The 9,182-nt window shown below is 45.4% G+C and overlaps 1 long non-coding RNA gene across 5 annotated transcripts; it reads left to right on the plus strand.

The window, feature by feature from the left end:
* Positions 1 to 650: 650 nt before the first annotated feature.
* LOC132464696 (uncharacterized) lies at positions 651 to 8,931 on the plus strand. 5 transcript variants are annotated; one of them, XR_009527327.1, is made up of 8 exons: positions 651 to 851; positions 2,661 to 6,232; positions 6,856 to 6,984; positions 7,039 to 7,078; positions 7,232 to 7,312; positions 7,726 to 7,806; positions 8,069 to 8,186; positions 8,372 to 8,931. It is a non-coding gene; the product is annotated as an uncharacterized LOC132464696 (long non-coding RNA). The 5 variants fall into 5 exon arrangements; XR_009527326.1 differs by having other exon boundaries at positions 6,856 to 7,078; XR_009527330.1 differs by having other exon boundaries at positions 6,856 to 7,078; positions 8,092 to 8,186.
* Positions 8,932 to 9,182: the final 251 nt, after the last annotated feature.

A 9,182-nucleotide genomic window follows, 5' to 3' on the forward strand; every position in this document is an offset into this window, starting at 1 on the left:
TTTTGTGACATTTTCGTCCTCAGTTCATTTTTTATCCTGGACAGAAGAGAGAATGTCCGCTCCCCTTCGCAATTACTGACGGGCAGAGTCAGAAAAAGCCGTAGCGCTACATACACATTTGGAAACATAGATTGCAGTCCACAATCGAGTATAATTCGTAGCAGTCCTTTTGGGGTTGCATCATCTCCAGGCTTGTTAAATGATCTGAACTGAATAAATGCATTGCTTCAACGCTCCACTGAGTTCGCCGTTGCTCCATGTTTAAATGACAGTGACTTGTTCGTGACCAGTCTCAAATTCAAAAACTTAAATAGTGCCCCCTATTGATCTTTTTATTAATTTATTTACTCAGTAGTAATAGGCCTACTATTGCTGTTTTCGCTTGAATTTTTGCATTTCTCTACTGATTGCTTCGACAATGCAACATTAAAGTTAGTAACTTGTGGGGCCCTGGGCCCCACTGTTAGTAACTTGTGGGGCGGCTCAGGGGGGGCCCAAGGCCCCCCTGAGCCGCAGGGCCCCCCCTGGGCCCCTGGGCATGTGCCCGGTGTGCCCGTGCAGTAATCCACCCATGGTATCTATGGTGTGCGTGCATTGTGGCGTCCCGCCCCTTAAACCTCGGCCTGGACGGACCCGAGGTTTCATCCAGGACGGAATACCGTCATCCACCAGCCGGCGACGGAGAGCGCCCGTTGAACCCCAATCAGCGAGATGGGAGACACCTGGCTGGACAGCCAGGAAGACATTTTAAAAGGAGCATGAGGACTGGTATTTGGGAGGAACGGGAGCGAGAGAGAAGGAAGCGCTCGGGTCTGCGAGCGACTAGAGGCTCACGGAGGGCCCAAGAGACTGTAAGTATAATCTGTGTAAGATGTATGCAATAAATGCCTAGTGCGACTTAAACCTTGCTTAATGTGTGATTCGTACCTGGAACCCGGCTCATTGGGGGAGCGGGGTACCACAGTATCTATATGGTGTATACCTATGGTGTGTGCGTGTATATAAATATGGTTTGTATCTATCGCGTGTGTGTGCATATGGTTTGTATCTATATGTTGTGTGCAGTGGCGGCAGGTCGTTTTTAAAGTGAGGGAGGAAGGACTGCACGCTTGGTTGCCATGGGCCTGCTTGCACTGTTGGTGTATGGTGGCATAAGAATGTGAGACTCAAGTTGTTTCAGGGTGTTTTGGTGAACTGCAAAATGGTAGGGAGGGATAGTTATGTGAATAAATTTGATACAATGCCACCACCAGTGGCATCACTGTAATTTGAAAGCTGGTGGGCAGCATGTCTTTGAAATGGACTACAAGGGCAGAAGGAAAGGATGCAAAGCCCATTAGTCAAATCAGGCCTACTCTTGATTTGCAAAAGTAAATAAAAAAAATCTGGATCTATTTTTGCCCTCAATGAATGAAGTTATTGGTTGTAATTTAGCTATGTTTATTTTCAGGTACAATTGTTTTAAGAAAAGACTGACAAAGTGATGCCATTTAAAATGCATCATGCTCTGAATCATTCACTCTTTCCACACCATTTCGACAATATGAAACAGAACGGTCAGAGTAGCACACTAGTAAAAGAACGAGAACATTATTCTAGATTCAACCTGATCTATAGGCATGGTGCCTAGCAAGGAAAGTCGCATAGCAGCACCAACGTCAACTTGACACTAGTCGCAGCGTTTGGTTGCCCTATTCACATCAGGGAAACCATGAACAGCCCACGTTGGAGATTTGCCATTATTCATTAGCAAACAGGCCTCAGCTGAATTTTTTTTCTCTGAGGGGGGGCTCACTCTCACACTTTGAAAACCCCTGCTTCAGATGATTTCACCTGCTTTGCGTCTCTTAGACTGAGCGGCAATGGCAGAGCGGGTTTGTTTGTTATCCACAGCGTTGCCAGATTGGGTAAATTTCCCGCCCAATAATAATTTTCCTAGCCTAAAGCGGTTAAAAGTAGCCCAATTTGGTGGGAAATCTGGCAACACTGCAGCCAGGGATCCTGCTGATTGGTTCATAGTGGCGAACCAATCGCAGCGCGACTAGATTTTTGCGCGAATCAGACGCCTGTAAGGTCACACCCACTCAGAGGAGAAACCCATGTTATTCACCGGCCGCCAGTACTTTCTGGGAAATGAATGGGAGTCAACGGAGGCTGAGGGAGGACCTTCTTCCCTGAAGTAATTGTCAAAAGGCAATAGGGGGTGCTAATGTCCCTTTACCCAGGAAAACTAACATTATATATTCAAAGGCATTAAAGTAATCATATTTAAGGGCATTAATTCATTACAGTAGTCTGGGCAATCTACATTTTTTATTCTCAACAATGTTAAGGAGGATCTTCCTCCCTCTCCTCAATGGAGAAGCCTCCACTGGTTGTGTGTATCAATATTGTGTGTGAATCTATATGAGTGTATCTGTGGTGTGTGCGTGCATATGGTGTGAATCTATATGGTATATTGGTGTGTGTCTGTATGGTGTGGTGGAAGGCGATGACTCCAGTTTAACCAATGAGTCTCTCTGGTCTCTTTGATGAAAGCTACACGCGCACGCGCGCATGTTGAATATAAATCACTGATAATGTGTGAAGGAAATCTGGGATTGTGGTGGTTTTACTCATTGGAAATTTGGACCATGAGTAAACTGTTCCTTCCTTCAAAGGTCTATCATGGATATTTAACTGCAGTTCTGTGAGTATCCCAACGTAACCATGAAGATGAACTGCAAACTGTAAGTCATTAATTTCTCATTACTCTTGGGCACATTGATGTATTTTGGCTTCCTGGTGAGTTAACCTGTTACCTGAAGGTTGTTCTGAGTAAGGATGTTTTATTGGTTCAAGGGTTACTTAGGTGTTTGGTTTATGTTGGTTTTAATGATTTGTTAAAATGGTTACAGGCTCCAGTGAATTGTAGTAATGGGTTGGGTTCTGATATCTTCAGTCTTCTTTCATTCTACTCTGCTCTGCATCTTCAACACATGAGTGTTGCTTTACTGATGAGGGTGTGGTCTGAGCGAGCGGAGGTGCATACTGGGATACAGAGCTGTCTGAAGTCTACAGGTCTGTAGACACGCCCCCTCAGGGGAAACCGAGTGTTTGAGAAACCGTCGTGACGTCAGTTACATGGACTGGAATGTTCTTTAAAATGGACTCAGGGATTCAGAAGGAGAAACACCAGGGGGAGATGAGGGGGCTCTTCATCTCAACGACTAAAACACAACTTCAGTCTGACAGAGAACCATGGAACACATTCAACAGTCTCCTCCAGGCATCGTGACTCCTCAGGAACAGTTTCATTTCCAAGAAGGTCTTATTTGGGGCCATCCCCATATGGATCCTGCTCCTCAAGAGCCACCCCCCTCCACTGGGTGGTCTTCTGAACAGATTACCTCCTTCCTGTCCTCAGGCTGACTAAAGCTGCACCGTTTGCATCTGTGAAGGCCCGTCATTCAGGAAAACAATGGACTACAAAGGCATGACCTCAGAGACGTTGAATCAACCTGGGACACATTTTGGAGACGCCAAGCATAATCAATCACCAATGTGGGACGCCACTGAAGAATGTTGTACATAATTTACGTCTCTGGAGACATTGGTTGTTCTGTTATGGGTGCCCTGGCAGGAGAGCTGGGGGGATGATGGAATGTTATTTGGCATGAGGTTTTTACCCTGCGTGATTGTTTGGCCTTTTATGGCTCAGTGGTGTGTGTTTGGCATGAGAGGGATGATTTTTGAGCATCGCTAGGGTTCTATTGTGTGTGTGTGTGTGTGTGTCTCCGACTCACACCTGGCATGGGGTTCTACGTGCCTGTCCTGGGTTCTATGTGTGTGTGTGTGTCCGGCTTGCTTTGACAGTGATAATGTCCATGCGGGGGTCTGTGTGATTGGCCTGGGATATTGGAATGGTCAAATAAATCATACCTGATGGACGGCCACATGTCTACTTAAGGGCCTCCAGTAGACATGAAGAGCCCTGAGCGACGCTCCGGAGTGATATCCAACACACTGGGCAGGAAGGAGAGTATCCAAATCAAGTGTAAAAGGATGCAAGCGGCGTGTTCAGATCAGTGACTTCAAACTAGGACTACACCGATCAGGATCAATGGAGGATGGACACCTAAAGGCATTCCACAAGGAGAGTCTGACGTTGGAAAGGGACCGAAATGGATATTCAAGATGACCTTCAGACCTGTAATCGGACGGCTCTTCCTACCTGGCTGGATTGATGGAGAGCCCTGTGGATCTTGTCTTGCTCTCAGTTGCACGTCTTCTCAGGCTGAACTGTATTTGTTTCGGACAGGACTAGCTGAGCGATTGGTTCCCTCAAATCAGAACCACTCCGGGAACTCCAGCTAGTGCGCTCTTCAAGCTGAAGTTGCGCTCTTCAAGCTGAAGTTGTGCTCTAACCTCCTCTTGAGGAGGTAAGGAAACCTTCGCTGGGGCTTCAAGGTGTAAAGAGGTGACTGTTTGAAAGTGTTCCATGGTACTCTGATGAAGACCGTTGTTGTGTTCCACTGGCTGAGAGGAAGAACCCACACATCTTCCTCTTGGCCTTTCTCCTCTGAGAATCCTGGTGCCATCTTGAAGGATATTCCAGCTCATGTAACTGATGTCACGACAGATTCTCAAACACTTGGTTTCTCCTGAGGGGCGTGTCTATAGAACTGAAGACTTCAGACAGCACTGTATCCCAGCATGCATCTCTGCTCACTCAGACCACACCCCCATGAGTAGGATGCAACACTCTAGTGATGGAGATGTAGAGTTTTATAAGTAATGAGGGAGCAGACAAAGGTGATTAGAACACAATGGAATGTCTGTAAATCTTTAAACCATGAAGATGGTTGGTTAGTTCAAGAATTGGGCTTCTTTTTATCATTGGCAGTCCTTTCACTCAGAAGCCCACTTCTCACTGGAGCTGTACATGTGTTGGCTGGCTGGCATGATTTGCTGTTGGTGATGAGGCGGTCAGGGTGACATTGCAGGGCTATGGTCGGCTCGCTGTGAGATCAACGTTTAGATTTGCTCTGTATGGTTTTTACCCTGAATAAACTAGATAATTGTAAAATGTAGACACGCTTTTGTATTGACTGAATCCAGGATTTTATGTTTAAAGTTGTTGTGGGACGAACATGGTAGTTTGGTTCTTCGTACGGTTTTAAGTGATATAACTTGTACACACTGGGTGCGTAATAATGTAAAGGTACACTGAATAGTATTAATGACCAACAGCAACAAACAGATCTCCTCAAGGTAAGTCTGTTGGCTGTGTTTTAATGAAGACCATCGCTGGACTTCAGGATCTTCCTCCGTTCAGCTCAAGGTGAGGCGCTGGTTCTGTTTTTCTTTGGTTGGTTCCGGCTGGAATGTTCGGATTCCAGTCGGACGGTTTGTGCTTCCCGCCGTGGAAGTTTCTGAGTGCGGTCATTTGATTTAGTCCCAATGGTTAGCATAGAACGTTGTAGTCTTGAAATCCATAAGAAACCACCTGGCAGTTAGTTGGACGGGAGTCCCCTGAGGGGAATCAGGCGGAACGTTCTGGATTGTATTTGCGTAACCTCAAGCCGTTGCCAACGGAAAATATTTTTCAGTCGGTTTCCATTTGGAATGGTTGCCCCTATCTTAAACAACAAGTTTGATATTAAATACATACTGACACGTACGTCGTACAATATGTTGATAATTTCCGATGGTTGCGCCGTACTTTTAACCACGATGACGGGACTCTCACTGCGTACAAAACGGCGTTCTACTTGCGGGCCCATTTTTGACATCAGTGAAGGCTGAAGATAATTTCAAGGTGGAAGATAATTTGACATTTCTTCAACGGAACGCAGCACCTGAATATGGCTGAGTATATTTGATTTAATATCAATACTGCTTAGTGTTCTTTGTTACTTCAGCTTTTGTACGTTCTAAATATCTGCGGTCATTAATTGCCACAGAAGATAAACCCTACCCAATGGAATGACGTTAAATAACGACTTTGGTGCAGAGTTACCAACTGGATAATATCAAAGCTAAAATAATGGCCGTCCTTCCCACATGTTACAGTAGAAGATACTCGAGAACTGTACAAGGTTAAAAAGGTAACGTGTAGTTTGTCCAAAGGTGTCTTCCTCCTCACCCAGAGCAAGACCTCCACCTCCTCACCCAAAGCCAGATCTCCACCTCCTGTCAGAAGTCCTCCAGAACAGGTCAGTGCTCTGGTGTGTGAGTAGAGTCTTCTCAGGTCAGTTTCAATGCATGGCCTGAACCACTTCTTTAAACAGGTGGACTGCTCTGTCTTCATTCCCAAAAAACGGGATGCTCATGTCTGGTCTCAAGTCTTTTCTGGCCTTGAGTTATAAAATAATAGTTCAATTAATTGTGTAACTCGGTTTCAGATGAGTCAATTAAGTTTATTGTTGGGCAAATGCTGATATAAACCTTCTGCTGTAACTGAAAGGCGAGGCTGAGAGGCTGGGGACCGGAGGCTTGTGGTGCCAGGGTGGACCGGAGACTGAGGCTGGAGACCAGGGGCCTGCAGCACCGGACCAGAGGGGAACCATCACCAAGCTCATCTGAAACACTTAAATCCATGGTCGTTTAGGTCTGGTTTTGATCATCTTATGACTTTAAATCTGTGCCAAGCTGTGATTTTAGTTCATTCATACGGGGGTTATGTGAGTCATATGAGCCATTAATGTTACTAGTGCTGCTACGACCGCAGTGGATGAATTGCTGAACGCGACAATCTGCAGACGTTGTCTAATTTAAGTGTTTAAATTTGTCTTCTATTTCACAAGTGAACATCAGATGCAGGAGTAGGTGTATGTTGGTGATTTACTGCTGAGACCAACTGTTTGTAACCAGACCAGGAATCCATGTCTGGAGGAGCCGAGCTGATGGAGGAGCCGTGCTGAAGGAGCTGATGGAGGAGCCGTGCTGATGGAGGAGCCGTGCTGAAGGAGCTGATGGAGGAGCCGTGCTGATGGAGGAGCCGTGCTGAAGGAGCTGATGGAGGATCCGTGCTGAAAGCCCTGCCTGGTGGAGGAGCTGCTGGAGGGCCTGCCTGGTGAAGGACGTCTGTCGTGGGGTAGATGGAGCTTGACTCTGAAGTGATCGTCACACTCACTGCCACTTCTCGTAGAATACTGCTACCACAAACTTCCGTCGTTTGTACCATATATACCAGACGACTACATCTGTTTACCATATGTTGAAGCAAGACTTCCGCTGTTTGTTCCAGACCAGGACTCTGTCTGAGGAGAGCTGCTGGAGGAGCTGAGACGCTGGAGGACGACTAGGAGTCGACCAACAAGGATTCCTCGTAAGTTTGTATTTGCTTACATTTACCCCCTCCATTTCTGCCTTCAAATCTAGGCTAAAAACCCACCTCTACTCCCTGGCCTTCCTTGCCCCTTGACCTTTTGAGCCTACCTCCTGTTCATGTCTGTGTGGTATGCCCTGGAAATGAATGTTCCCCTTTGTATTATTATGACCTCTATGTATTGTTGTGGTGTTGTATTTTATTCACTTTTTATCTTTATTTATTATTATTATTATTGTTATTTTTAATTATCATTATTATTTTTATCTTATTGTACAGCACTTTGGTCAGTGTATGCTGTGTGTAAATGTGCTCTATAAATAAAACTTACTTACTTACATGGTTGACTTAAAGGGCAAAATACAGCTGTTACTTTGACATGCGTTAACCAACTACCGCTGTTTTCTTACTAGAACGTGTTTCTGGAGCGGAGGCGAGCTGATGGAGGAGCCAATACTCTGGAGGACGACATCACTCTACCAACCAGGATCCTCGTAAGTTTGCATAAAATAAACGGATTGGACTTGTTGTAACGCAGGATTATTTTAAGTTACGGCATACTACTGTGGTTGTTTAACAAACTACAGCTGCTACTTTGTTACGCGCCATTAGAGCCCAACTACTCCTGTGTTTGTGACCTGATATTAGAGACAAACTACTCCTGTGTTTGTTACCTTGCATTAGAGCCCAAATACAGCTGTGTTTGTTACCTTACATCATAGACAAACTACTACTGTGTTTGTTACCTTTCATTAGAGACAAATTGCGTTTGTAACCAGACCAGGAATCTGGAGGACTGATGGAGAAGCCGTACATCTGGAAGGCAAATCCTGAGGAGAACCAGGACTATATCTATCTGGACATAGTGGACTAGGTAGGGGGTTGGGGGTTCAACTCTCAAACCAATGGTGCCGGGTTCAAGTCCTCAGAATACAGTGATGCGTCCTTGAGCAAGGCGCCCTAAAGCCTGCCTGCTCCTTGATGACTTATCTTTGGTTCAGATAATGTTGCATCTTTTGAATATTGAACCTAATCAATGTCCTTGTTTGGTCCGGGCAGACACACCTGAGCTGAACCTCACCTGATACTGTTTGGTCGGGGGTAGACACAGCTGAGCTGAACCGCCCTGATCCTGACATCCTGCTGGTCCCGTCTCCTCAGTTCATCTGAGCCTCGTCCTCCAGAAGACCTGCTGAGCTCAGCAGTCTGAGGCTGATGGATCAATGACCTCCAGTGGGAGTGATCTTCTTGACCCCACATGTAACCGTGTGCTTCCACACGCCTTTCCCTCACGTCTGTCACTAACCTCACTACTTCACTACTCTCTACTGCTTCCTCTTTTTTTCCTTCTCTGTGGTTCAAACCTTTACACTGAAGACGCGTCTTCCTGCCCTCAGAGGGTTCAGCGTTAGGGTTGAGAGTCAGGGTTTAGTGTCAGGGACAGAGCTGGTCAGGGAGGTCTGCTTTTACACAAACCTCTTCACTTGCTTTCGGAATGGTGGTGACATTTTGAAAAGATTCATTTGGGAAAAAGTTTTCCTCTGCTTTCCTTTACAAAATTGTGTTCAACTTCTGTCAAGTGTTTTTGTTTATATATTAAAATCCCACATTGACTTCTACATGTTTGGTGCGGTTCATTTAATTGTCCTTTATCTTGGTTAATGTCAAGCTAAACTCCTGCAATAGATGTAATATACATGATTGTTATTCAGCCTGTTCACATAATCCATTTTGTAAAAATATGAAACCTCCATATTACTACTAAATTCAAGCCTATTCATGTATTTAACAATGTACATACTGCCCCGCAGGCCATTCTTTGCTACTAAAACACGTTCAATCCACCAACCCGTCTCAGATCAATGTACTA

Source organism: Gadus macrocephalus, chromosome 9 (assembly GCF_031168955.1).
Source record: "Gadus macrocephalus chromosome 9, ASM3116895v1".
NCBI lineage: Eukaryota > Metazoa > Chordata > Actinopteri > Gadiformes > Gadidae > Gadus > Gadus macrocephalus.